The sequence below is a fragment of the Triturus cristatus genome, chromosome 4_1 (assembly GCF_964204655.1).
Source record: "Triturus cristatus chromosome 4_1, aTriCri1.1, whole genome shotgun sequence".
In the NCBI taxonomy this organism is placed as follows: domain Eukaryota; kingdom Metazoa; phylum Chordata; class Amphibia; order Caudata; family Salamandridae; genus Triturus; species Triturus cristatus.
Window position 1 is genome coordinate 939,445,090 of NC_140585.1, and position 26,049 is coordinate 939,471,138.

The window sequence follows — 26,049 nt, forward strand, 5'->3', positions numbered from 1 at the left end:
ATGATTTATTGGATGATAAGTTTACATATTGTATGTCATTATTACCATCATTTTCATTTAATTAAGAAACAAATTGCCACTATTTGATGCTGTCTCACATGACCTGCCACTGTGTGCTCAATATCTGCTTGCCGTTCATCATCCTCTTCATGTTCAGGTGGGATTTCACACTCATAGTTCCATGGCAGATTATCTTCAGACAGATGTTGTGCAATATTGCACAGACTAAAATGATCTTATAAACCATAGAAGGCAAGTACAGTAGTCTTCCACCTGATTTGCCTAGGCAACGGAAAAGGAATTTAGAACCCCAAACATTCTCTCAACAACATTCCTGCTTTTGCTCAGAGCGGAGTTGTACTTTTTCTTGCCATCTGTCTGGGGAATTTGATATGGAGTCATAGTCCATGACTGCAAACCATACCCTTGACCACCTGAAAAGTGGAAAAAACAAACATTCAATGATTTGGTATATTGTTACTTAGAGCGGAGTTGTACTTTTTCTTGCCATCTGTCTAGGGATTTTGATGTGGGGTCATAATCCATGACTGCAAACCATACCATTGGCCACCTGAAAAGTGGAAAAAACAAACATTCAAATGATTTTCTGTATTGTTACTTAGGCATAATTAAGTGTGTTATGTATGCAGAAAAAAATCATACACATTTCTTTAACTTTTAACTAGCGCAATTTTGACCCAGGGTATCAGAGTTCTTTAAATTATGTCTAAAGCAGCATTAATAGACAATCTGGCACATGCATCAAGCCAAAATGTGCTCGCAAAATTAGCGATTAGCTTATTGCGAGCGCATTCAAGCGAATCCCCATGCATCAACCAAATAACCAACATTCACTAAAATACCGATTCGCAAATACCGGGAATCCAGATATAGCGAATTGGAATTAGCGCAAACCTGAATAGCAGGAGCAAAAAAGGAATCGCAGAAAATAATCGCAAATGGATGCATCAAAAATCGCTAATAGCGATTTCCTCAAAATTCGCATTTTAGCAAGTGCAGATTAATGAGAATCAAGAGCAGGTGGTAAAAATTATTTTCTGCCATTTAACTGCAATACAAATGATGGAGCTGGGGAGGGCCATTGCAATTAACCAATGAGTCCATAGAGGACGCACACAAAGGCGGCACACTACTTGTTTGAGAGGAGGATGAGGACCCATGCAGCAGGCCAGGGCAGAAGGAGATTCCAGGAGAGGGCACTCTGCCTGCGCATCACTCAGATGTGACACACCGATGAGGACATATATGAGTAGTACATGATCAACGCTGCCATACAACTCAACCACATAGCCGAATTGGAAGCACCAATGCAGCGCAAAACACGTAGGACCTATGCCAACCGTTCCCATTTCCAGGTGTCATGTTGCCTGCACCTACTTGCATCAGGAGGTGTCCAGGGGGTAGTGACATTAGCGGGAGGGGTATCACTAAGCTCCCACTCACGTGTCTAGAGAACCTTCCTGGCTGCCATGATGACTCAGACCCAAGACCACATCAGCCTCCCCAAAACCCAAATGGAATTGAACCCACCCAGACTCCATTCATATTGAATTGCACTGTTCCCCAATGTGATATGAATGCCTAGATTGCACACACGACCCATATGTCCACCATCAGTCAATGAGTAGAGCTTCCGTAACCGGAATTGTTATCACTCCATCAACGTCCAACCAATGTGCAATGTGAAGGACATCATGTCGGACATCGCAGCGCAATATCCTGGGAGCATCAATGATCCATACATCTTCCGATACATTGGCATACACACACGCCTGCTCAGGGGGGATATGGCGAGGGACACCTGCTAGGTCAGACAATATACTCATGCACACTAAATCATTCTGTAATGGCAATGCAAACCTGACACATACACATTCCACACTACCCTGTAGGTGACATTACATGCGCGGTGAGGAACTATATCATGACTCCATAGTTGAACCCAGGCGCCCAACAGGAGCAGTGGTACAACGCAGCACACACCAGGACAGGTAATGTGATTGAAAGGACATTTGGATAGGTCAAGAGTCGCCTCCACATCCTGCACAGACCTGGTGGTGCGATGCAGGACCAGCCGGTGACCTGCTTTCGGATAGTGGCAGCATGTGCAATGTAGCCCATCGTAGCTCCCACGATACGCATACCCATAGATGGCCACGGCACTGTGGACAATCAGCCCCCTGTACAGCCACCACACCCGCATCCCGCAAGCTCTGCGGAGGGGCAGTTGATACATTCCCACATCACCCAACATCACTTCAAAGGTACGTAATCATGAGACAGAAACGATTATTCTTCAAATGCAAAGTTTTTATTTGCACTTGCACATGGACTCTTGTGTGTCTAAACATACACATAGCCTAAGGATACATTCAAGTCATGTACCGAGGCACTATTAGGAATAAGGTTTGGGACTCCATTAGCAGACCCTCTGTATGTCCAGACCATGGTTACGCCACCATGGCCAATTGTCCGCAGGGATGTGAGTGCTCAGCGCTTCCTCCCATGCACACCGAGGCGTCTATCTCCTGCAGCGCCATCCCCACCCATTGGTGGAATTGTAGGTGTAGAACGGCGTGCACTACACCTTCTGCCGGTGCTGACTGGCGCAGACATGCTGCTCACGCTGGATGCCCCCTCACTCCCCTCATCTCCAGTGGCATTGCTGAGGCCACCTGCACTACAGCTGTGGTAACTTGGCCAAGGGCCCTGGCCACGTCCCCACAACAATGCCCCATGTCAATCTGCATTGCCACCGACCGACGTGACAGCAGTGCAGTGGCGTTGCACAACTTGTGGTTGGAGCATGTAAATCCAGCCAGGCGCCCCATGAATTGCCGCTGCCTCCTCCGCTCGGTGTTCTGTCCCTCCTGCATCACACGCACGAGCTCATGCAATGTGGCGTTGGTGTCCCTGTTGCCCTCCACAACTGCTTGAGTGAGGCCACTCATGCAATCTGCCATGGTGGAGAGGTTTCTGTTCAATTTGGCCATTTGCAGGCTGATGGCACCCATGTGGTGTGCCTGAAGGCGCTGCACCCTTGTCATCTACAGCTCAACGGCTCCCCAGACATTTGGAGTCGATGCCTCCTGTGCAGTTGTGTGGCCCCTTGCCCTGCGTCTTCGCATTGTCGGGATGGGTGTCTGCAGTGTGGTGGTGGTGGACCTGACACGAGGCTGGCCTTCTGCAGTTGCCCTTTCAGGTTCAGGAAGGCACTCCATTGGCTGAATGGGAGGGACTGTAGCCCTGCGTCGTGTGGGTGCCTGGGATGTGCTGGGAGGTGTGACTGGTCTGGCAACGGCAGGCTCTGCGGTGGACTGGGTGCTCTCCCTGCATTCGCTCCCATCACTGTCTCCTTCCTCAGCACCTGTGGTGTGAAACAGTGCAGGTTTAAAATTTCATTTGATAATGTTTTGCTACATGGTGATTATGTCTGCTCTTACGTTCTCACTCTCTGTATTCGCTGTCTGTAATGCATATTGGGCACAATGGTCACACAAAGTGCTATGTGACTCACTAATTGGTTCAGGGGACTACAACCCCCAGGATGCATTAGTAACTGTATATGGACTGTGGACTGGGGTTGGTTACAGCTGCTTGCCTTCTTATTACTGTATGGGCGCTATTTTAATTTACATTGATGGGTATATTATAGTGCCTCTTACCTTCTGTACTGCAGGCTGCGCTGGATGTATCCATCTGCGTCACCCCCACAGCAGCTTCTGGCAGGATTGTGCCTTCCACCAGGTCCTCCAGGGCTGTGTTGTCCGGGACTGTCGAGGGTCCTCCTCCGGTGCTCTTTGCCTCCTTCAGCCTCTGGGCAATTCACTTCTTGGCACGGCTCCGCAGATCATACCAGCGTTTCTTTAAATCATCAATGCTGCGGTGTGTCACACCCACAGCATTGACCCTTGACTTGATCTAGTTACAGAGGCGTCTTTTCTCAGCCTCTGGGACTTTAAGGGAGAGCTTCCCAAAGAGCTTGTCATGGCTCTTCACAACCTCTTCAATGAGGTACTCCAGTTCCCTCTCACTGAACTTTTTTTTTCGTTTCCTGGCACCTGCCCCCTCCTCTGCTGATGTGTTGGCCATTTCCTGTGTTTGCAGTGGTCTGGATGCCAAGTATTCCTCTCCACAGCTCTCCACAGGCACTCAGCTTCCTGCTCTGGCTTCCTATGGACACAGACTGCACCATGGGAAGAGTTACTTCCTTGTTGTGATGTCATCAGGCTGTTCCCAATGCGACTCGGTAAAAATGCGAACTGGCAATTAGCGATTTCGCTAATTGCGAGCTCGCTAATAGCGATCTCGCTATTTGCGAGATCGCAATATGTGTGTTTACAGCGATTAGCGATTTTTGGGGTATTTTCGCTGACGCGTTAAGCGATTTTTACCGATTCTGTGTTTTTTCGGTATCTGCGTCATGCATAGGAGATAGCGATTCCTTATTTGCGATTCCTTAAAATTCGCAAATAAGGACTCGCTATTTCTTAGCTTGATGCATGTGTACCAATATACAGGAAAATAATAAAAATAATGGGCTTACATGATAATAATATGTAAACACTCAGGTTTTTGTTGAGTGTAATCCCTAGAGATTTGACAGAGTTGGAGATGGAATGTTTGCAGTTCAGTGCAGTTAAGTTGTCAATCCAGTTGTGTATGGGATAGGACTTTACTTTTGTTTGAATGAGGAGGAGTTCCGTTTTTTTGGGGTTCAGCTTAAGATGGTTGCTGAGTTACAAAACAATGGGTATGACCCAGAGACGTCACTAGGACCTGGGTAAAGTATGGTACAAGGGAGTGGTCTGAGTGGAAGCAAACTATAACATGGATTTCAACATCGCTTGTAAAAATAATTACAAACAATACTTTGCATGTTAAACACATTTAATCATGTCGAACATATGTTTACATGTTCAAAACACAGCACGTGTCAATAAAATTGTGCAGAGGTGCCCCAAAGGGGGAGAGGGTGGGATTGGTAACGGGTGAGGAGATGGGGGTATCCAGTGAGAGTTCAATGTTTGTTATTTTTTACAATTTATCATTTAGTGATCATTGTGTATATTTGCAAATGTCTTGCACTCCTCAGTGTTAAGCCTAAGGCTGCTTGACCACACTGCCCCTAACAGAGCACTTTGGGATTACATAACAAGCCCTGCCCACTTATGAGGAAACTCTGGACTCTTTACCCGGTATATCAGATTTTTGTTATATCACATAAAGAGCCATCTCCCTACAGTTACCAGTTCTTTAAAATATGCATCGAATTGGCTTTGGCTTGGCTTCACCCAGTAGAGTATTTCTCTCTCACTTCATGCTATCAGCTGGCAAGGTATCATTTTGCCTTCCAGGAAGTGCTTCTATTAAACTTCATGAGAGACTATTCAGCATCTTAAAAATAAACTCAACTATGCTGTGTGCCTCATTCTGTGGTTTTTCTCCAACATACATTTGACACAGAAAGCAATAGTCATTGCTGCTTTTTTCCAGCATTAGCCTAGTCGGTTGGGCAAATTTTAATGTGAAAAACAACATTTGCCAATAGAATGTGCGCAAACGGCATTTAAGAATATGTGTGCTTACATTTCTTGGTCCATTAGAGCCAGACCTCCTGCCTTTCCCAATTACTGTTAAGAATATTATTACTGAATAAGCAAATGAACTTGACAATACCGCTCTGGTTGTGATCAATGGCACTTTAATAGAGCATTACATATTAGACTTTAGTGCAGGGTTCAAAGACTGTCATTATAATGATGTAAAACATTTTTTTCATCATTGAGTGTGTAATAATGAACTTTTTCTTTATCATTTGGCTAAAGTTTTTCATGCACGCAAAGATGAAAAGGCAAATTGTAACCTCTCCTGCATGTCAAATGGACTTGTACCCTCTCATTATAACCTTTGATGTTTCCTTACACTGAGTAAGGTTCAGCCACTGATGTTGTAAAGCAGTATACTATTCTCCAACATCTTATCTCTATAATTATATTTTCACACCACAGACTGCACATAGTTGGATACTTAGGGTGTGATCTTGACAATACTAAAGTGTAGAGGTAAGAGGAAATCTAGGAAGTTGTTTTCATAAGAATACTACTAAACAACATTCAGCAATTTTTCCTCCTTTCCCATTGGTACCCTAATGTGAACACCAAACATAATGTCTCCATGCTACTAAGATTGTAGCTCCTGTGATTGCCTCAGTTCATTCTCCCAGCAAAAGGAGATACTTTCTAAGAAAATATGAGTAAAGGAAAAGGAAAGTTTGGTTCCAAAGATCAGGTTAATGTGAGACCATACTTGTTTCCAAAAATTGTTTACAATTGGGCAAGAAAAAAGCATATGAAACTATCAGCAGTTCGTGGTTCCGTGAATTCTGAACCCATTTAATGAAGGTTGTCGTATCGTGATGATTTTGGTATCAGCGAACCGCGACTGACAAGTGCGGTACGCGTAAGCATTTTCGTCATGCTAAACCGATGGATTCACTGTGTATTTAACGATCTAGTCTGCACCCGTGGGTTCCATTTTGTTTATAACCGCCATTTTGTGGTTGCCCTCACATAGGCTAATGACTACAGGATGACTGTGGCCAAGCGAGCCTCTAGGGACGCATACACCTTAGGTGAGCTCGTGTTGACTTCAGTTTGACCTGAGTCAACTGACCCTGTTGCCCGAGGCTAAACTCGTTGAGCCAATACCTTGTTAAGCAGCTGGTCAGATAGAGATCAAAGAGCAGGACATTATTGATTCTATGGCACACGCACACACCCCTCTATCTTTCTCCTCATCTGTTTCTGCTCCTTACTTTTATGGCCTTATGGCCTAATTATTGATTTGGGTTGAGGTCTTTTATGATGGGCCCGTCCGGCCTGTTCGAGCAAGAATGCTGGATTTATGCCTTGTCATTTGCGGTGGGTTGGATAACTGAAAGTGGGTTTGTCGTTATGTGATGCCTCTGTAAATATCATCCTCTGATTGGTCAAGTTTGTGAGTAATTGATGCTAGCCAGGAATGTGGTTTTTGGCATAAAAGACGACGCTCCGCTCTATTATGTTGGGCAGTCTCCTGAGAACATACACCGTGTTGTACTTCTAGGATCTCTGTTACTGGCTGCAGCTAATAAATATGATCTTTGATGTCACCAGAAGAATCCCGTGACTCTGTACTCTAAGACAGGTGAACCCGAAGACTGAGGGCGTGTCCCCTGCGCCGCTGGGATTAAAATCCTAGTTCTTCAGTTGGCGCCCAACTCGGGGCGACTTCAGCGGTACCGGTCCAAGCCTGAAGATCGTGAGGAGCTTCGTGTGAAAATTCTGGAGGGAGGCCTACCACTTCATCGACCCCTGTATGTCGTCGTGGTCCGAAAGTCTTTGCTGCGAAGTTCCCCGCATTCCGACGGCTACGAGGGACTGCTGCCCTGACTGTCGCCCTGTCATGGAGCCCTTTGATGATTTGTAAAGCGAGACGATAGACGGGTCTTCTGGCGACGTCATCGATATTTCAGTTAAGCATGAGTGGAGCGTCTCCCAGTTTGTTTTGGTATCCTTCGGGATCGTTTTGATTTGGTATCCTTCGGGATCGTTTTGATTTGGTATCCTTCGGGATCGCTTTGATTTGGTACCTGCAGGCCCCAAAGCCGAGGGACTCGTGTATTCACGAGGCTATCGTTTCTGATATTCCCTTGAAGTTTGAAGCTAGACTAGTGAGCGAAGATGCCTGGTCTTAGCAGACTTGGAAAGATATTTTGTTATGGTTGTAAAAAGGATTCCCGATTGGAGGACTCGTGTCTGGTGCCTCCGATCGGAACTCCGAACTATGAGCTCTATTTGAAACACGGCGTGGGCCCCATCACGTATAATGAGGTATGGATTAGGTATGCTAGGAAAGATGGTGTCCTAAAGTGGCCCCAATATGGTAGCTACGACACAGAAATTTTAGATAATTTAGAAGTCCGACTCTTCAAAAAGAAAGCTCGGCCGGCAATGTTCGACTCCTTCCGCATTTGGCGAAAGGAATCTAAACAAAAGGAAATTAAGTTAGCGAAACGAACTAAACGTGCACAAGGTATGTCGATGGTGCAGGCTGCGATACAGTTTAGGGATAATGAGGAAGAGCAGGAAAGCGAACAGATGCTTAGGCAATGTAAATTAGCGGTAGACAAATGTTATCCAGTTTTGCCACCTCAACGGCAAGAAGAAAAGGAAGATCTTGTGAAAGATCCTTTAATGTCGCATCTATTAAGTTCGCCACCCCCTTATGCTCAGAGTGCTACCGCACCTCCGCAACTTGTAGTTGTGCAACCTCCGGTTGTTTTACCTCCAGCGGTTCCTCAACAGCCAGCTCTCCCTTTGCTGGCTACTACTATTGCTTCGGCGCAGCCTTCTCAAGGGCCGCCGTCTTTGCTACCTCCTTCGTCTACTATCTCTATACCTGTGTTGTCTGTCCCTTCAGTCACTATTCCGACTTCGGTTCCTTCTCATTCTGCTTTGTCCTCTGTTCTTTTGTCACCTTCTCCTTCTGCCCGACGGAGAATGACTGATGCGGTTGCTAGTTTTTTTTCTCCTCTAATGGGTTCATTAGGTATGTCTCCTGTTGTAGAGCGTAAGCAATTGCGTAGTCAATTGCCTGGTCCTGATGAACGGACAGTGCTGGATCACTTGGCACGTAAATGGGTTAACTATCCTTCACACTATGATCTGGAGAGTGTTACGAATGTTTTTCATCAATGGGAAGCACCGACCCAAAGATATGTATTTGATGTGATGTGTTCTTTCCTCCGTGAACAGTGGGAAGATAGTGAGGTAGGGTGGGCTCCACCTGAGTTGTTCTATGTGCAGTCCGAGTTCGCAAAAGGAACTATAGTGGGTCTCGATGTAGAAAGAGCAGTCGTGACATTGTTGTCATTTAGGAGCGATTTTCCTTCTAAGTCATTATTTGAGCCTGATTCTTCAGTTAGGAGAAAGGCACGTCAATAACCGATGCGTGAGGTTCCTCCCGTTTGGAGACCTGGTGATGCGAATGCTAATCCACCTTTTCTGGCACATTTCCAGCGCGTTTGGGTACATGTTCCATGGAAGCGTGCCGAAGTACTAGCTCTAAAGTAGACTCTGCCTGATCCACGTAAAAATCCTGTGGGGTTTTATAAGGAGCTATCTCAAACTGCGAGTTCCTGTATTATGAATTTGGCTGATATAGATATGTTATTTGGGAATGTTGTTCCACAGCCTATATGGAGTAAGATCCATCATACGGATCATGTGCAGGAATTAGGTGATACATGGAATAATCTTAGAACTACAGATGAGAGACAAATAGGTGGTGCTAAACCCGAAAATGTGATTGCTGATCTCCCTGGTAGAATTATTGATTATATGAAGACTTTGATGCCTGCTACACGTGTGAATTGGGACAAATTGTCTGCCTGCAAGCAGAAGAAAGACGAAACTGTGTCCGACTTTTTCACTAGATTTGAAGAGACATTTGTAGACCACAGTGGTCAAGACATGAGTACAGAAGGTGGTCAGAGGTTGTTCGTTGACAAGTTTGTGCATAATTTGCTTCCCGAGTTGTGCAATAGGTTGAAGGATTCTGAAAGTGCTTGGGCTGTTTCTTCATCAGCGCAGATATTGGCTACTGCCCAGTACTATGAGAATAGAAATAAGGATGAGATAGAGAAAGCGGACAAAAAGACTAAGGAATTGAAGACTAAGGTTCTTCTGCAGCAAGCATACCCGCCCCGCAATACCCAGCGTGATTATCAGCAACCACAACACTATCAGAGAAGCTCGCAAATGGTTGAGTCTTCTCAACCGCGTTTCCCTGTAGGCCCCAATCAGTGTGCATATTGCCAAGAAGAAGGTCACTTCAAGAATAATTGCCCGAGATTAATACAGCGCACGAATGGTGTTTCTGTTATGAGAGGTCGAGGTGTTCAACAAGCTCCGCGAGGTCGAGGACGTGGTGTGTCTCAGATTGCGCGTTCCTTGCCTCCGCAGAATTCGATGAATTGTTTTGATCAACAGAATGGTGCGTCTGGTAGGACGGTTCAGTATTATGCGGACGATTATTACGTTGAAGGAGAGAGTATGGAAGGTAATGATTGCTAGGACAGCCACAGACAAAGAAAGGGAGTTGTTTCAGTTCCAGTGGATCAGAGTGGACCTTATGTTAAAGTGATTGCATCAGGGGTGTCTGAACCTTTTCTGTTGGATACTGGTGCTGCGAAAAGTTCTATCATGCACACCAAACTCCCTGGCGCACCTTTGTCTGGCTTAACGAATGTTTCAGTAGGTTTTTCTGGCGCCCCGGTTAGCAATCCGATTTCTAGTCCTTTGTCTCTTTCTGTTGGACCTTGTGACTTCGAAGCACCCCTCATTCTGACGACAGGTTGTGGTGAGAACTTGTTGGGCTTGGACTTGTTGAAGAGATTGTATGCGACGCTTTATTGTTCTCCTTCAGGAGTACAGCTTACATTGGGAAAGAGAGTGATCTCTCCGATGTATTTGTCTAAAGACCGACTTCCAGCTGAATTGTCTTCTCTTCCTGATTCTCTTTGGGCTACTGGTCCTAATGATGTGGGTCTTTTGGAGATTCCACCATATGTTGTGACATTGAAGGCGAATGCTAGATTGCCACGCATTCCACAGTATCGTATCTCAAGTGATGGTGAAAAAGCACTTTTGGCGATCATCTCTGATCTGATTGAGAAAGGTGTGATTGAGGAAACGAGAGGTAATGTGTGCAATAGTCTGGTTTTGCCGGTTCTGAAACGAACTGATTTTTCTCAGCCTCCTGTATATAGGTTTGTGATCGATCTTCGCGAGTTGAATAAGATCGTTGTTCCACAATTCCCTGTTGTGCCTGATATCACCGCTCTACTGACTTTGATTCCGGCTACAGCCACGTGGTTTTCGGTGATTGATTTGAAGAATGCTTTCTTCAGCATCCCGATTGCCGCAGAGAGTAGAGATATTTTTGGCTTCTCTTTAGGAGGCCGAAGCTTCAGGTTTAAACGCGCTCCTCAAGGCTATTGTGAGAGTCCATCGATCTATAGTCAAGCTTTAAAGACGCAACTTGATTCGTTGGTTTTACCCAATGGCGCTGCCCTTATTCAGTATGTTGACGATCTTTTAGTCACTGCTGAAAATGAAGAGACTTGTAGAGAGGCTACTCTGTCGTTGTTACGTCACTTGTCTGAATTCCATCATAAAGTTTCTCTGTCGAAGTTGCAGTATTGCCGACAAGAAGTTACCTACTTAGGTCACCTCTTATCGAAGGAGGGAAGAAGATTGACCCCAGAGAGAATCCAAGCGATTGCGAAAATGAGTGTGCCTACGACACAGAGAGAAGTGCATGCATTTCTAGGTATTACATCGTACTGTAGACAGTGGATCGCTAATTTTTCCTTGCTTGCAAAACCTTTGATAGCTCTTACTGTTAAGGATACCCCGAGTCTCATTCCCTTGACTGACGAATGTCAGAAGAGTTTTTCAGAATTGCGTGACGCCCTGTGTTCAGCTCCTGTGTTGGGTACCCCCGATTACAGTAAACATTTCACATTGTATGTCCACGAGAGAGAGGGATGTGCATTGTCAGTTTTGACTCAACAGTTTGGCGATAGGCAACGTCCATGTGCTTATTTTTCGTCGACTTTAGATCCGGTAGCTAGAGCGTTGCCGAGTTGCTTGAGAGCTACAGCGGCAGCAGCTGTTTCAATCCGACAGTCTGCTGGTTTGGTGATGAACAATACACTGACTGTGATGTTCCACATGCAGTGGATACCTTGTTGAACCGTACCAAGACACAGCACTTAACTAGTGCTCGGTTGTCAGGTTACGAATTGACCTTGTTAGCAAGTCATGTACATATAAAAAGATGCAACACGTTGAATCCAGCCACGTTGTTGCCGATTTCAACTGAGACAAATGATACAGAACAGCATGATTGTTTCCTCAGGACTGAGGAAGAAACGAAAGGGAGGATAGACCTTAGGGACACTCCCCTTGCAGAATGTGATGGTACATTATGGGTTGATGGTTCGTGTTTTAAACTTCCGAACGGTGATACGACTGCGGCATATGCAGTTACGACTTTGCATGCGATTGTTGAAGCTGCTCGTATCCCACACAACTCCGCACAAGTGGCAGAATTGATTGCATTGACAAGAGCGTGTGTGTTGTCGAAAGGGAAAAGAGTGACTGTGTACACTGACAGCCAGTATGCGTTCAGTGTTGCTTTTAGCTTTGGACGATTGTGGAGAGAACGTGGGTTTCTGACTTCGCATGGGACCAAGATCCAACATGGTCGATTGGTGAATGAACTTCTTGAATCTCTTACTTTGCCGTTGCAAGTTGCGATCGTGAAGTGCAGTGCGCATAAGAAAGTCACGGACGATGTTGGTCGTGGTAATGCGTTTGCAGATGAAGTCGCGAAAGAAACTGCGAGGGATGTGATGAGTCGAATGTATGTTGCGGGTCCAGCGAGATGGATTCCAGATAGGAGTATGTGTGAAGATACAATTGAGAGTGTGAAATCCATCCAAGCTGAAGCTACAGAGAAAGAGTTGAATGAATGGAGAGAAAGCAAGGGTAAATTGGATTCGAATGGTTGTTGGGTTGAGTTGTCAGAGCATCAGCGATGGTTGTTGCCTGACGCGTATGTACTTCCAGTGGTTACCATGGCACATGGGATGGCTCACATTAGTGTGAAAGGGATTTGTAAATCATTGGCCCCAGTATGGCAAAATGCTGGCATTCCTAAGTGTGCAGAGAATTTGGTCAAGAACTGTATGGTTTGTTTGATGTACAATCCTGGTAAGGGAACTCCAACTCCAGCTGGTCATTTTACTCCCCCCACGTATCCGTTTGAGGCTTTGCAGCTAGATTTCATCCACATGGAGAGGTGCAACAACCTGAAGTATGTCTTAGTGGTTGTTTGCTCTTTTTCTAGATGGGTGGAAGCCTACCCTCTGAAGGACAACACTGCCTTGTCCACAGCTAAAGCCCTTATTAAGGAATTTTTCCCCAGGTTTGGTTTGCCGAGAGTGGTCTGGAGTGACAATGGGAGTGAATTTGTGGGTCAAGTGATGAAGAGAGTGTGTGATGGGTTGGGTATCCGGCAGAAGTTCCACGCTGCCAATCATCCCCAGTCAGCTGGTCTAGTTGAGTGCTACAATGGCACGTTAAAATTGAAATTGGCCAAAATTCAAGCGAGCTCTGGTCTACAATGGCCTGATGCTTTGCCTTTTGCCCTTCTGTCCACAAGAATGACTGTGCATTCGCGAATGGGTCTGAGTCCTTATGAGGTTGTGTTCGGTCGCCCGGCAAATATTTGGGGAGTGCCGCGGCCGACAAAATTTAGTGAGATAGAACACCCTGTATTGCTTGACTACCTGTACGAATTGATGGCTAAATTGCGTGTTCTGCATCAACAGGTTCATGATACTTTGCCACAGGTTTCTGAAGATCCAGGGCACACCCTTGAACCTGGAGCGTGGGTGCTCGTGAAGAACTTCCAGCGAACCCGGAACGAGCAGCCCCGCTGGATAGGACCGTATCTGGTGTTATTGTCCACCCGTTCTGCGGTACGAGTGCACGGTAAAAAGAACTGGATTCACGGCGTACATTGTAAGAGGGTCCCTTTGCCTCTGCCGTACAACCGGTGGGTCCAAAGAGGACTTCCTGAGTCTGAGACTGAGACCGTGCCTCGTTTTCTGCCTTTTAGCGATGCCCGTTTGATTGGAACAAACATTGAGCCAGAGAGCGACGAACTTCTCCAAGAAGTTGTACCTCCATCAAATCATTTGAACACTTTTGAACCTGAGTTACTCTTCCGAGAACAGACATTGCCTGGTAAAGAGCGCTATAACTTGCGACCAAGAGTCGTGGGAGGAATAACAAACTGAGTCCCTTCTTTGCTATTCTTTTGGTTGGCTCCCCTCCGAGAAACTATTTTTTGATTTTTGTTTTTCGAACCACCATCCGGGTTCAGCTGTAGGGTCGCGGTGCCAAGTCCTTGGAGTGCAAGCCGAAGACGTTAGGTTGACGGTTCTGGTTGGTCTCAGGGCGTTCCCTGGACCGACAGGCGCATTCCTTAGCACAGAACACCCATCTGCCGCGAGCAGCACGATTAGAGGATGGCGTTTTTCGAGATGGAGAGACCTACTGAAAGAATGAGCTTCAAGAGCAAAATGTGTATAATAATGAGTATAAAACGTTTTTTAATATTATGTCTGTTTATACTGTTAAGTTTAATAATGTTTTTAATTGGATATGTGACGTTCTCTTTTCAAGCGACATTCATGCCCACTACACAACCTATGCCTCCTCCTACTGTTTCTTCGCATTCTTTTCACCCTCTGCCTGAATATGAGTCCATTAGGAGAATGGAATTCATAATAATTCCTTTGTTCAGCTTCTACACCAACACCAGCTAGTAGTAAACACAACTAATTGTTGGGTGTGTGGCCTCATGCCCCATACTGCCGAGAAAGGTATTCCTTACCTGGTCCTGCCATTTAGCTACAATGGTTCTGTGTGGGCATACAGAACAATGTTCATTTATGCCCGTGAAGTTAACCCCCTACGTTCTCTGAAAGATAGCCCGAAGAATAGTGCTCTGGTCAAGGGAATAGTCGACATGATTAGAGGAATGAGCTCTTATGAGGCTATCCCGAGAGATGAGACACTAGCGTATATTGGTTGGAACGTCACTGGATATGGAGTTAGTCTGAGTGGGAACCAGCGAGCGAAGAGATCCTCCCCGATCTGGATAGTACCCCATCGGGGTCATTACTGTCTGCAAGGAAATGGCAAGAATCCTAGAGCTCAGCTAGGGAAGAGTGTTTGCACTGAGACATATGTTTTTGCGTCCCAGACTTCCCCATCGTTTTTAGCAGCTAAGGGTACCTACTTCATTTGCCATGACAGAGCATATACATGGTTGCCCCCTGATTTCTCGGGCACATGTTTTGTCTCGTTCTTGTTGCCTCCTACATTTACAGCTGCGGCAGATTACCACAAAACGAGAGTCGTTAGAGGTGTCTTCAGTAAGGAAGATACCGCAGGACGAGAATTGAGAGATTCCGTGAACGGTTTTCTGCCATTTTGGGGACCTATGGTTAACAGCAGGAACATACGGCAATTGACGAGAGTGGTTGAGTCCACCATAGTCGAAACTGCCGGCGCCCTTAGTAACTTGACTGCTGAGCTCCAGTCGGATCGCCTTATGACTCTTCAGAACAGAGTCGCGTTAGATGTCATACTTGCAGATAGAGGGGGGGTCTGTAAATTGATCCAATCGAGCTGTTGTGTTTTCATCCCAGATAATGCTCCGACAGTTTTCCAAGCCATCTCCAAGTTACATAAGATCTCCGAGTCCATACATGTGGACGAAGGAGATTGGTCGTTTATGGGATGGTTCTGGGGATTGTTATCCACTTGGGGATGGAAGATCCTGATGGTCATTGGGATGGTATTAGCTACCCTCTTCCTGTTCTGTCTTTGTGTACAGTGTGCTCCCATAATATGTGGCCTTTTTGCTACCTCGTGCTCGAGGAGACCTGTCCAGAGAGAGTTACTAAGTACCAGGATGATGCTACAGCAACATCTCAATGATCTGATGAACATAGACCTGGATTCAGATTGACGTGAGTTTAGGTTATTGCCTATGTAAGGGCAAAAGGAGGGTCTGTGGTTCCGTGAATTCTGAACCCATTTAATGAAGGCTGTCGTATCGTGATGATTTTGGTATCAGCGAACCGCGACTGACAAGTGCGGTACGTGTAAGCCTTTTCGTCATGCTAAACCGATGGATTAACTGTGTATTTAACGATCTAGTCTGCACCCGTGGGTTCCATTTTGTTTATAACCGCCATTTTGTGGTTGCCCTCACATAGTCTAACGACTACAGGATGACTGTGGCCAAGCGAGCCTCTAGGGACGCATACACCTTAGGTGAGCTCGTGTTGACTTCAGTTTGACCTGAGTCAACTGACCCTGTTGCCCGAGGCTAAACTTGTTGAGCCAGTACCTTGTTAAGCAGCTGGTCAGATAGAGATCAAAGAGCAGGACATTATTGATTCTATGGCACACGCACACACCCCTCTATCTTTCTCCTCATCTGTTTCTGCTCCTTACTTTTATGGCCTTATTGCCTAATTATTGATTTGGGTTGAGGTCTTTTATGATGGGCCCATCCGGCCTGTTCGAGCAAGAATGCTGGATATATGCCTTGTCATTTGCGGTGGGTTGGATAACTGAAAGTGGGTTTGTCGTTATGTGATGCCTCTGTAAATATCATCCTCTGATTGGTCAAGTTTGTGAGTAATTGATGCTAGCCAGGAATGTGGTTTTTGGCATAAAAGACGATGCTCCGCTCTATTATGTTGAGCAGTCTCCTGAGAACATACACCGTGTTGTACTTCTAGGATATCTGTTACTGGCTGCAGCTAATAAATATGATCTTTGATGTCACCAGACGAATCCCGTGTCTCTGTACTCTAAGACAGGTGAACCCGAAGACTTAGGGCGTGTCCCCTGCGCCGCTGGGATTAAAATCCTAGTTCTTCAAGTTGGAAAGGAACATGTCCAGCAAACGTTTGGTATATTCGTAAATCTTTTACTTAAAGCATTCGGTGTTAATAAAAGTCTGTTATAAACAAAAAACAATGTTTGCATTGTATTAGCAGCTCTGGATGATTTTCATATCCTAATCCACAAAGTGTTCCATAAAGGCACCGGCCACGACAACCCAAAATCTCGTTCCCATGCTTCTTCTATTTAAGATTTCTGCCTGACAGTATCCTTGCTTTGTAAGTAACTGTGTAAGGTAGAAGCTTTCGGTGTTGTTGTTAGCAAAGTGTAAAGTTGTGATGAAGGATCCGGAGTGGTGGAAGGGGTATGTGTAATAGATATATGGGTATATGTATCCATCACAGCTTTCTTAAGTAGATTGTATTTATGAATGAATGAGGCAGGCAAATTGAATGCTTGACAAAGTGAGGAGAAAGGTATGAAATCTGATTGTGAGAGTAGCTGATGGATCCATATAAATCCCTTCTGATGCCAAGTCTTCCAATAGAATGGTTTATTTCGAATGAGCAGGTTCTTGTTGTGCCAAATTGTTGAGTTCAGGAAGGAGTCTATAGTACTGTGAGTAGAGGGAAGTATGGATACCAAAAGTTTAGAGGTTAATTTGATTATGGGGGTAGACAAGGCCTGTGGTTTACGTGAAAAGGAAAGGTATTTGTCAAAGGAAAAGGGAGATAAAAAGAGATGCTCAATTGTAGTCCATATGTGGCAGTCTTCTGTGGGATCACACAACCAACAAGAGGCCTGACGTAATAAGAAAGCTTTTTGATACGCCGGAAAGTCGGGAAAATTAACTTCACCTTCTGTTTTGGGGCAAATTAATTTAAGTAGAGACATTCAGGCTTTCTTATTATTCCAGAGAAAGGAAGAGAGGATAGAATTTATCTTCTTAAAACTTTTTGTGGGACTGGGGGCCGGGATATTAGATATAGTATATAGAATTATGGGTGACAGCATCATCTTTATGGTGTCCAAACGGCCCCACCAAGATAAATAGTGCGGATGCCATTTGGTGGTTAAATCTGAAATCTTTTGTGTGCATTTATTCATGCATAATGATACTGTGTTCGAGATCGAAGAAGTAACATGCAAACCTAGATATTTAATGTGGTTGGGGCTCCACGTGAAATTGGAAGGAATAAAGTCTGATTTAAAAGTATATGTAGTTAAGGGCAAGATCTCACATTTATCATTATTCAATTTGTAACCAGAAATATTAGCGTATGTTTGTACTTCTGCCAAAAAAGCAGGGATTGAGTCACTTGGTCCTGACATAGAAAGCAAAATATCATCAGCGTAGGCTGAAAGTTTAATGTGGGAATTTGATGTCGGAAAACCATGTATATGTGGGTTTTGACGTAACTTAGAAAGAAAAGGTTCCAAAGCCAAATTAAAAAGGAAGGGGGAGAGAGGGCATCCTTGGCGCACACCTCTTCCTAAGTCAAAGAAAGGGGAAATTAAACCATTAGCACAAACAGCCGCACGAGGATTGGAATAAAGAAGAGTAATTAAAGATGAGAATTTAGGGCCGAAGCCAAACCACTTGAGAGTATAAAACAAATAAGTCCACTCGACTCTATCAAACACCTTTTCGGCATCCAGTGCTTTCGCTGTGAAGGATTGTTTTAAATGGGAGGATTTAGATAAAACGTTAAAAAGAAGTCGTGTGTTGTTAGTTATAAAATGACCCTTGACGAATCCAGATTGTTCTTTTCCGAGCAGATCTGGCAGGTAGGAGTTCAATCGTGTAGCTAATGCTTTAGAGAAGATTTTATAATCAATATTTACCAAGGAGATAGGCCTATAATCTTTGCAATATTTAGAGTCTTTGCCTTCTTTGGGGATGAGACAAATGTGTTCTTCTGAGAAGGAACTCGAGGAGCCTCCTGATTTGCTAAATGAAATTATTAGGGAATACAATTTGGGCATTACAAGTTTGTAAAAGTGAAGATAGAATTCAACAGTAAAACCGTCCGGTCCCGGTGCTTTGTCTTGTTTAAGATGTTGAAGAGCTTTTAATACTTCTTGCTGCGTTAAATCTGACTCGAGGGAGGATAAATCTGGAAGAGCATGTTGAGGTTTTTGGATATTAGAGAAAAAGAGTGTTAAAGAATGGTTAGTGGGTTGTGTTTCGGAAGTGTATAAAGATTTGTAAAAGAGAGAAAACTCATTTAAAATGTCAGTATCCTTACATTTTAAGTCTGATTGTGCGTCATAAATAGATTCACTGTTCAGTTTGTTATGTCTAACTTTTAAATAATTGGCCAATATTTTCCCAGCTTTGTTTTTACCCCCATAAAATGTTGCACTAGCCTGTAACAGATATAATGAGGCATCCTCCGTTGACTTTTTGTTAAATTGCATTTTGGCATCAATAAAAGCTGTTAAACAATCCTTTGAATGTGAGGTGTAATACGAGTGCTCCAGTCTCTTAATGTCCTGAATGAGACCTTTGGTAAGTTTACGGGCAATTTTTTGTTTCATTGCAGCCAAGCCAATTATGAAATCTCTCGCTGAGGCTTTGAATGCATCTCATAAAGTGGAGAATGGCATATATTGAGTTTGGTTTATCTCGAAAAATTCCTCGAAGAAGGTAGTGAAGGAAGCAGTAAACTTTGGATCAAGGAGAAGGGCATTATTGAACCGCCACCTTCTAGGACCTGTAACTTTAGGTAAAATGTCAAGGCCAATTGAGAAAGGGGCATGATCTGACAATAAAATGGGACCAATCTCTGCATTTGTAAGAGTTTGCGAGATATTATGGGAGACAAAAATGTAATCAATTCTTGATTGAGTATGATGGGATGGGGAGTAAAAAGTATATTCTCTAGTGGTCGGATTACAAAGATGCCAAGCATCCAGGAGTTTGTGCTGAGTGATAGTGTGAACAAAAGACTTATGGGGTTTATTAGGAACAAAGGAGACTTTAGAGATTCTATCAATAAACGGATCAAAAGTCTGATTACAGTCGCCAGCCAAAACGAAATTATCATCTATGCAGTGAGTAATTTGCTTGGCCAATGTGGGCCAAAAAGAGGGTTCACCACATGTAGGGGCTTAGACATTTAGAAGAGAGACTGGAACACCCTTCAGGGATAACTTAATATTTAGCCATCTGCCAGCAGCATCTGATTCTTGGGATACTGGAGAGAACAAAAGGGATTTATGGCAAAGAACCATTACTCCATTACGTTTACCATCACCAGGAGAGGAGAAGACCTCTCCCACCCAAACTCTTTTTAACTTTAATGATTCAACGTCAGAGAGGTGAGTTTCTTGCAAGAATACAATATCAGCATCTAACTTGGCTAAGTGGGTAAGAACTCTTTGCCTTTTAATGGGAGAATTCAATCCCCTAACGTTCCATGTAAATACATTTTAATGACATGAGTTATTAGAAACGAAGTGAACTAAAAATAAGAAACAAAAGCCCAATTCATTGTAGCAGCAATATAGAATGCAGTATGAGAGAGGAAAGAAATTAATGAGTGATACAGTGTCGAGGTAAAGAAAAATAAATAGGTCAGGTAGCCAAAGCCGAAAGTGAAATTGGAGCCAAAGTGGTGAGAAAAGCATAACAAAAAAAGAATAGAAAAATATGGTGAATAGGAAGCATCAAAATGGAAAGAGATTAAAATTAGGAAATGCGATGGTAGATATGAAAAGGGGGCCAAGCATATGAGAGAAGAGAAGAAGATTGAAGACACCAAATGAGCAGATAATCATGGAAAGCCAAGGCCAGTAACAAGCGTTAGATACAACGGTACAAAGAAAAAGAACATAGAAGAAGGATATTGAAAGAATAGAGAGAGGAACATTTGTAATAAAAATGACAAGCAGAATTATACGTATACAAAAGGAAGAAAAGATGAAAATGCAAGACACCATCATGTAAGAGAGTAAAGAAAAGCAAGGCAAAACAAAAAATAAAAGACAAAACTGAAACATACCTACATAAAGGGAACATGGAAGTGGGGGTAGGTAGAGCCACATGGAACAGACGAGACGTCAAGTGAAAGACGCGGCGTGACGAGAACATAACTGTGGAGACAAAGGATAAAATAACTTGCATTAGTTCGTAATCCAAAAGGTGAGCATGAGAATAACGAGATCAAACAGCAAAAACAAGGAATTCAAAAGTGACATAGACTTTAAGTCTAATGAAGATATGGAACCACAATAAATTTTCAATCAAAGGGAAAATGACGACCTATAAATAAAGTTAGAAAAAGTCAAGCAATACCTGAGGAAGAAGGTCTTGAAAATTCCATATGATCCGTTTTATGTGAATTGATGAAACTTTGCAAACGTATCGGATCAAATAGGTGACTTTAAATAGGCATGGGTGGAAAAGACCATATCTAGCCCCCATGGAGCGAAGATCTGATCTCATGTCGAGGAATGCCTTGCGTCTGGCTGCTGTAGCTTTAGAGTAATCCTGTTCAAAGAATAATGTGGATCCAGACCAAGAGATCCGTTGAATAGCTTTAGAAGCTGCCAGCACTTTCAGTAAGTCCGTGTACTCTAGAAAGTAAAGGATGACTCCTCTTGGCCTCTGTGAAGATGAGGTATTGCTAGAGACACAACCTAATCTGTGAGCCCGTTGAATGTTCAATGTGGTATTCTCTGATAAATGTAGAATCTTGGGAAGGAAGGAACTGAAGAAAGCGATGGCGTCCGTACCTTCATCCCCTTCTGCCAGACCATAAATACGCAAATTATTTCTTCTGTTACGATTTTCAAGGTCTTCGACCTGCTTCTGGAGCGTAGAAACTTGAGAATGCAGTAGAGTGACAGTTTTGATGGTGTCACTAAAGGAGGAGAAATTCTGTTCTACAGTTGTGAGTCTGGTATCAAGTTGCGACCAATTATCAGAGAGGATTTGCAATTTAGAGTTAGTTTCCTCAACAAAGGGTCGAAGAGCTCTTATCTCCTGAAGTAACAGTTCCATTGAAACTGGAGAAGCTGGCTTAGGTGGCGAAGGGGGTCCTTTTTCAGGCGTTTCATGTTTGACTTTCCTGGCTGTGCTTGCTTGGAATCCATAATAGTGTTACCTCTGTCAATTTCAAGGAGACCTGAACGTTCCAGTTTGGAAACTTCTGAAAAAATCGTTGAGTTTTTGAGAAAAACACGTTTTGGCTTTGATGTGGCTGAAAGAGATCCTTTCGTCCTACCCATCAACGTGTAGGATGCCTGAGATGGAAGGTCTCAAAGTATTGCTCAGGAAGCAATACACCGCTGGGCAAAATTGCAGGCTGCGAGGAAACTGGAGACTTAGTGCATCAAGAGCCGCTTCAGCTATTATTGCCAAAGTACTGGTATACTCCTCGGATTATCCCCACTCACTAAATCAGGGTATGACACCTACTACGAGGTGCGAATGCTAAAATATAATAGTAAATATGCCTCCTTAAAACATTGTACGAAGCGCACAAAAAGAAATTAATGGTGCGGAGAGATTGCTTGTAGTTGTGTACATGCTCGTCTTAATAGACGCGTAATTTCTAAGATGGCGGCCACAACCTCATCTCCTCACAACTTGCGGAAAGGTGAGGTGAAACTGGGTTGCAGCGCTACCCCAACTTACTGGAGGAAGTATTGAAGATTGATGCTTTTCAGGTGAATTGAAACATTTTGGGCGAAGTCTGCTCCCTCCACATGTGAGGAAAAGCCAGCAATCGCGTTGCAATCAAAATAAACAAAATGGCGGCCGTGAAAACTCGGCCCCGTGTTCTAGAGATTACCTTGAATTTCGGCAGTATCTTGATGTGGAGAGTCGGCGGGAAGGCTCACATCTTTGCGAGCGATTGTTCATAGAGGTATTTCTCCGAACAGCGACGCACTAAGCTGCTCCGAAAAGCGAGCTTCCACCAGCCCGGTCTGGGAGCCTCACGACTTTACTGCCATGTTCACCGGGCGCTAAGCCTCAATCCCCTCCCAGGCCACTCCTAATGACAGCTCAAGTGAATAGAATGATGAATCAGTGACGCCACAAATGGAAGCAGAAAACTCTTCAAGATGCTCAAAGCACTGCCTCAACCCCCGCCTGACCATTCTATGCCAGACTCCACAAACAAGTACAGTGCCATCATCAACCACTTTTTCAGTGAACAAATGCTGACGATCTGACAGCACATCGACAACACCAAGCCTACTTATTGGCTTACATGCCCCCTTCTAACTGAAAATCAAAGTCTCATCTTCTGCAGACACCCAACACATCAAACACTGCTTGCATCTGATCCTAACCTAGATGCCCCACACCTACGTGAAGCTCAGCCCCACTAGGACAGAATTCTTTTTATATTGCATGAAACTCGATAGCGTCAAACCCCATTGTTTCAGGAATGCCAGGTCGCTTGGATTCACCTTGGACAGCAGCCTCACCCTCAAGGACACATTGTTAAAAAAAAACGCAGCCTATTACAAATTCCCTGTTTTAAACAAGCGGAAGCAGTTTCTTCCAGAAAGTGACCTCAGAACTGCTATTCAAGCCCTCGTACTCGCAGATATGGATGGTGGTGATGCCCTCCTCCAATACCTCCAGGCCTCCATACTGGCACACCTTAGGGACATACTACATGCTGCAACACATCTCATCCAGGGCTGGACAAAATATAATCACACCACCCCTATCCTTATGGAACTCTATTCAGTGGTATAACACAAAATGATGGGGTCCCTGAGTCACTCATATTTCACAGAAATTGTTTGGTTTTGGTCTGATTTGAAGGTTGGGAGGCCACTGAAAGGTTGGGGTGCCCCATTGGTTGCAAGGCCCTGTGTTATGCACCTGCCCACGACAGCTTACAGGCAGCTGTAAAGAGAACCATCCAGCCTTGAGCATGCTAGACTAAGCAGCTGAAGTTGTGCATCATTTTAAAATGTGCTTTGCAACCTAAGCCCCAGTGTACAGTGAGTGCCCACCCTCTCTCACCCTCCACGTCAGGACCTGCAGGGTGTTAGTTACATCCATTCTTCATGTGTCTCTTGCTCTCTCTGTGACAGTGAGAGCCACCTTTGTGCAGGCCCCCTCTTAAATTGAACCATTCAATCAACAATGTTCCAAGTTTGTACATTTCTGCTTGGGAACTCCTGTGCTGTTTCTAGAGTATTTTAATGTAACTACAAGCATTCTGCAGACAAGACTGGAAGGGTGAGGGGCCACTTCTGGAAGAGGTACCCTGCCAACCCCACACTTCAGGCGCTGAGCAGACCTGTGTTACTCTCCTGTCTCCATTGACTCTCCTGCTGGCCGACATCATCTTAAAATCCGGTTCTATCATTTCAAACGCATGCATGCTTATATTTCAGTCGAGCTCACCATCTCTGATTGCTCTCGGCACACCCCAACCTAGACACCAACAGACTGGAGACTTAAAAAAACAACATTTGCAATGCAATCGGTCTTGCATTTGTGAAAGTTAGAGGTATTGGCGCTGTAAATGGCAAACATTTTGTTTGAAAGCATTTAACACTGCTATTTCGTAACATGATCAATGAAAGTAATTTTACAGAAGGCGCACATACATGTGCTCTGATGACCTTCTTGCACAGATAAGCACTTTCCCTGATGACTTCTGCAGACTAAGAAAAAAGCTTACATCAGCACAATGTTTAATCAGAGAGTTTTATTTACTGACTTCAGCTATTCTAGTTCTGGTGAGAATTGTGCATTTCCATGTATATTAAGTTACATACTGCTTAGCATAAAATGCATTCCTCTGCAAAGAGCATTTAAAGTGCAATTCAACAGCATGCAGGACCTATAGAAACACTCAACTGAAAGTTGCAGTAGCAGGAATAATAGGATAGTGGACCGCTACGAGACTCAAACCTGGTTAACAAAGATAAACATTTGTCCGCATTACTCTTAACACCACACTCACTTGCATTCACATCCCATGCACCTTGTTTGCCGTTGGATTAGTGCTGCTCTAATAAGCAGCGGAGACTAAAGCCCTTTTTGTTTTGGGATCTGCGAGCACGTAGGTCATAGCTTATGTTAGTGCACACTACAGATCCCCTAAAAGCGTGTATACTGTGCTGCACTAGAAATGTTTTATACCAAAGCATGCTAATACTACTTTTCGACAAAGATGATCTACAGTGGTGAAAGCCGTCAGGCAAGATGGCATAAAAGAAGCGGGCATGGGCAGCTAGCTGGGCATTGCTGTTGAGCCCAAAGTTTCTTGAGACACCCTACAGACCTAGGTAGCTGCAATAAAGCTTCCAGCCCCATGCACAGCCCCCGCCCCATCACAAGTTCAAACAAAGCTAAATAATGAAAGGAGGGTGGGGGTGGGCGGTGCTCGAAAGGAAGGGGGCGGCTTTGGCTTTCTCCCGATAATGAATGTTGAAGTGGGGGCAACACAGCTAACATTTCTTGGGACAAAAATCCTGCATTGCAGAGACTAAACAAAATACCTCACAAGACCCCCTATAGGGAGATCTTTCCGGGTGAGAAGGTTTAGGAACAATTCCAACAACCAGCGGTCATGAAACGCAGAAAGGGGGTGACACTTTGGAAACTGTCGTTTAAGAACAGCCCCTCACTGAAGCAAGGAAGAGCTTTCCCCTGGAGGTGAACATGGGCGCATCAACAGTGAATACAGCGTGAGAATAAAAACAAAAAAAGCCATTTACTAAAACCGGATTAAGGTTGGATCGAGCACAAAGACTGAGGCTGCACTAAACACATAGATAATGGAGTCTCTATGGATTATAAACGTGGCCTGAGGCACTTCTGGGCACTGTTATATTTGCAAACCGCGATATACTAATGGCAAGAAATAAAAACAGAGCTGCATGTGGCCTCCTGTCACACGAGTCTCTTTCAGACAGTTCTGGAACTTAGCATACCCAGGCACTCTGCATCCTTGGAACTATATGCCCATACCTCCAAATTTGAAAGCAAAACTACATGTCCCAGGAAGCACAGCATTTCTGGCTTAAACCCGGGAATGGCTGCGCAAGCGTGCCACACATGGCACAAGGATACCTGGCAGCTGCGTGGGAGGAGCCAGTGGTAACATGAATTGATTGATTGTTCAGCATGTAAAACAGGGTGTTGTCCATAACTGTTTCAGACATGTAGATACATTGCATGGGAAAATGTGGGTTTAATAGAGCTAAAAAAAGTTGGACCAGAACATCCATGGGGTCCAAGATGGAGCAGAGAGCTATCCCATCTTACCAGTGATGGAGCACTCTTCACATGTGGCAGATAACATCAGTGACGTGTCTTTTACGGTGCTGCAGAATGTTCTCCTCCTGTTAAAGCAAGTCAGATTCACGCATTGGATTACACGGTTTTTGCTGGCAAAACTGCTCCACTCTCCCCCGCAACCGCCTAATCGTGCTTTCTGCTGCCGAGGCGAGAGAGATCTCTACAGGCAAACAAAAAAGAAAACAGTGCCACAAACAA

At 44.4% G+C, this 26,049-nt stretch overlaps 1 long non-coding RNA gene across 2 annotated transcripts; it reads right to left on the reverse strand.

The window, feature by feature from the left end:
* On the reverse strand, positions 1–26,049 carry LOC146855874 (uncharacterized). Of its 2 annotated transcripts, none has more exons than XR_014980881.1 (3): positions 25,819–26,049; positions 20,577–20,663; positions 1–571 (listed from the first exon to the last, which is right to left on the reverse strand). It is a non-coding gene; the product is annotated as an uncharacterized LOC146855874 (long non-coding RNA). The 2 variants fall into 2 exon arrangements; XR_014980880.1 differs by having other exon boundaries at positions 20,573–20,663.